Raw genomic sequence first — 4,502 nt, 5'->3', positions numbered from 1 at the left:
CTTTTGGTCTGATCTCTGGTTTGACCTGTGTGTGAGCCATTCTATACACATATTTACATGTGTGTGTGTGTATGTGTGCATGGCTGTGGTTTGTCCCAGGCTGACCTCATAAAACCCATGTGGTTTTCTCCTACAGTCCTCTTATAATAAACACATGTCATGGAATTGGTTTTCCTTCTACTGTTGACATAATCTGGCATGTATTTTAAACTACTTAAGAACACACATGAACACATACAGTAAACACTCAAAATGGGTACTTATGCAAAACGGTTATCGGTATTAACATGATTAATAGTTGTTTGCTTGCCTGTATCATGTAACCCAGAGCCGTAGATATGACTGGTGTAAAACCATGCAGTCAATACAACAGACCTTGTAGCTCACAGTCATAATAACGACCTTGGGCTGACCCCACCCTGTTGTCTGAGCAGAGCTCAACCCATCCTAACTCTGTTCACTACAAGGCCAACCCTGCCTCTTTATTTATAATACACGCCATTAAGAATGCCTTGTGGGCTGTTTGTTGGGTGGTTGTCACAATACACACACAGACACACAGCCGATTCACTGCTCCTTTACCACAGGAATCCGTTTCTGTCTGTCAACAATAGAAAGATACACAGAGTTTACAAAACATTAAGAACTCTTTCCATGACATAAACTGACCAGGTGAATGTTATGATCCCGTATTGATGTCACTTGTTAAATCCACTTCAATCAGTGTAGATGAAGGGGAGGAGGCAGGTTAAAGACAGATTTTTAAGCCTTGAGACAATTGAGACATGTCTTATGTATGTGTGCCATTCAGAAGATATATGGGCAAGACAAAAGATGAAAGTGCCTTTGAACGGGGTATGGTAGTAGCTGCCAGGTGCACCGGTTTGTGTCAAGGGCTGAAATGCTGCTGGGTTTTTCATGCTCAACAATTTCCCATTTTTATCAAGAATGGTCCACCACCCAAAGGACATCCAGCTGACTTGACACAACTGTGGGAAGCATTGGAGTCAACATGGCCAGCATCCCTGTGGAAGCATTGGAGTCAACATGGCCAGCATCCCTGTGGAAGCATTGGAGTCAACATGGCCAGCATCCCTGTGGAAGCATTGGCGTCAACATGGCCAGCATCCCTGTGGAAGCATTGGAGTCAACATGGCCAGCATCCCTGTGGAAGCATTGGAGTCAACATGGCCAGCATCCCTGTGGAAGCATTGGAGTCAACATGGCCAGCATCCCTGCGGAACGCATTCAACACCTTGTAGAGTCCATGCCCTGAGAGTCCATCTGCTGTCAAAAATAACAATGTTATTGTGTGTAAGGTTTACTGACTTAGTATTCATGGGCTGGGCTGGGCTGGTTCTGATGATTTACAGCCATAATGTTTTTAGTTATAAATGAACACTAATACCCCATTTTCAAGCCTAGACACACAGACACGCATATCCGCAGGATATTCCCAAACATGAAGTCAGAGAGCCAGGCTCATACCGAGTTCTCTCTGTGTGAGGGCAGGGGACTCCCCTCAGCTTCTCAGGGCAGGGGAGCTCTGTCTGTCTGTCTGTCCGCACTGAGGTGTACACTATGTCAGGTTTGGCCATCTGGTCCAGAACAATCCACCACAGGGCAGAGTTTCTGTTTGAGTAGCTACACTCCTAGTTTGCAACATAATGATATTAACTACAGAATATAGAGAGGGATGTAAAAGTGTTTAAATATCATGTTATTTTGCTAGTCCAGGATTTAATTGGTCCTCATTAAAACCTATAGGAGCCTGACAGGGTTCAAATAGTATCTGTTTTCTTTTCAAAATACTTTGAACATTTGAACTGAGCCTGCCTGGAATGGCAGATGGGAGAGACTATTCTGTTGGTCATTTTTTTGCCAAAGCTTTTTTTTTATCAAGCGCCACCCAACCATGTTGATGGAAAACTTATCCTATTTGACCCCAGGTTTGGAGTGTAGTTTGTATAGTTTGGCTAGTGTCAGCCAGGCTATAGTCTGGTGAAGACAGGAAGTCTTACAGCCAACCAATCATCATCATGCTGCTGCATCCTGGAGCCAGAGACTTCCTCCATGTACGATTTCATGAATCCCTCAGAGTGGAGGAGTTAAGGAGTGCTGCTGGCTGCCTGACACAGTGATGAATCCCTCAGAGTGGAGTAGTTAAGGAGTGCTGCTGGCTGCCTGACACAGTGATGAATCCGGAGGGAGGGAGGGAGGGAGGGAACGGAGGGAACGGAGGGATGAGAGGTGTGGGAATATCTGAAACTGCCATGCATATTCAATTACTGAAACCTGGTCCAGTTTTGCCTGTAACTGCCATTACTCTCATCCATCCCTGCAACACAAGCTTTGCGAAACCACACACACACACACACACACACACACACACACACACACACACACACACACACACACACACACACACACACACACACACACACACACACACACACACACACACACACACACACACACACACACACACACACACACACACACACACTCCTCCCTCCAACGCGGGCCTGGTGAATCCACAGTGAATGAATGGATCACTGTTGAAGACAGTCTTGTCTTTACACACAATTTACACGTTAAAGATATCTCATAGATCCAAGTTCAAGCAAAGCACTTTCTGAGTTGCCATTCCACTCAATTATTTATTGTTTAACAAGAGGTTTGAACGGGTTGCGGAAGTGGTGTAGTCAGTGTTCTGTGAAAAGCGTGATTTAACACCAAGCATGTACAGTTCAGTCCAGATGGAGAGATAATTATTATTCCTCCTGGGAAATGCAGCCTCTGTACAGAAATGGACCATCATTGCAATTTTAAGTAGGATGTCCAAGTGACATGGTAGCTGCTAGCATCTGGTATTGAAGTCATTAAATACATAATAATAATCTGTTCCATACGCTGTCACAGCAATTTCATACTGTACAGAGGGAAAATGACCATACAGTTTATTTTCTCCTAGCCAATCCTTGGACAAACTGACAACATTATACATAAAAGCCTAAATTATGGTACCCATAATTGAGTCATTATATTTAATGCATGTGAAGTGGAAAAAGTTAGACAAATCCAACTCTGGCCTTCATGTTTAGAGTCAGTACTGTAATGAGTCTTTATCCCACCACTTCAGGAGTTGGCTGGAGAGAGTGAAACGCATAGGGTTGCTTTCCTGTGCATCTACAACATACTGTGACATCACAGCAGCACTTCAGTTACCAGACACTACCAGACACTACAACTACAGAGCCTGGAAACTCTGAGTGACATGCAAAACACACTATATGAAACTCCTCCGTTCTCTCCACTGGCTTCCAGTTGAAGCTCGCATCCGCTACAAGACCATGGTGCTTGCCTACGGAGCTGTGAGGGGAACGGCACCTCAGTACCTCCAGGCTCTGATCAGGCCCTACACCCAAACAAGGGCACTGCGTTCATCCACCTCTGGCCTGCTCGCCTCCCTACCACTGAGGAAGTACAGCTCCCACTCAGCCCAGTCAAAACTGTTCGCTGCTCTGGCACCCCAATGGTGGAACAAACTCCCTCACGACGCCAGGACAGCGGAGTCAATCACCACCTTCCGGAGACACCTGAAACCCCACCTCTTTAAGGAATACCTAGGATAGGATAAGTAATCCCTCTCACCCCCCCAACACACTTTAATTTAGATGCACTATTGTAAAGTGACTGTTCCACTGGATGTCATAAGGTGAATGCACCAATTTGTAAGTCGCTCTGGATAAGAGCATCTGCTAAATGACTCAAATGTATGAGTGACATGCAACACACTATATGAAACTCTGAGTGACATGCAACACACTGTATGAAACTCTGAGTGACATGCAACACACTATATGAAACTCTGAGTGACATGCAACACACTGTATGAAACTGAGTGACATGCAACACACTATATTAAACTCTGAGTGACATGCAACACACTGTATGAAACTCTGAGTGACATGCAACACACTGTATGAAACTCTGAGTGACATGCAACACACTGTATGAAACTCTGAGTGACATGCAACACACTGAAATGAAACTCTGAGTGACATGCAACACACTATGAAACTCTGAGTGACATGCAACACACTATATGAAACTCTGAGTGACATGCAACACACTGTATGAAACTCTGAGTGACATGCAACACACTGTATGAAACTCTGAGTGACATGCAACACTTACTGTATGAAACTCTGAGTGACATGCAACACTTACTGTATGAACTTCACTAACAACTCCAAAATGATTTACAGCAAAAATAAACAGTCTTGCACACAAGAGATGCTGGAAAAGGTGTGTGTGTGTGTCTCAGTGGGCGACATATCTGTGGAATATCTCAGTGGGCGACAGATCTGTGGAATATCTCAGTGGGCGAGAGATCTGTGGAATATCTCAGTGGGCGACGGATCTGTGGAATATCTCAGTGGGCGACAAATCTGTGGAATATCTCAGTGGGCGACAGATCTGTGGAATATCTCAGTGGC

Source organism: Oncorhynchus gorbuscha, linkage group LG10, assembly GCF_021184085.1.
Source record: "Oncorhynchus gorbuscha isolate QuinsamMale2020 ecotype Even-year linkage group LG10, OgorEven_v1.0, whole genome shotgun sequence".
Lineage (NCBI taxonomy): Eukaryota > Metazoa > Chordata > Actinopteri > Salmoniformes > Salmonidae > Oncorhynchus > Oncorhynchus gorbuscha.
This window is presented reverse-complemented; position numbering follows the sequence as displayed.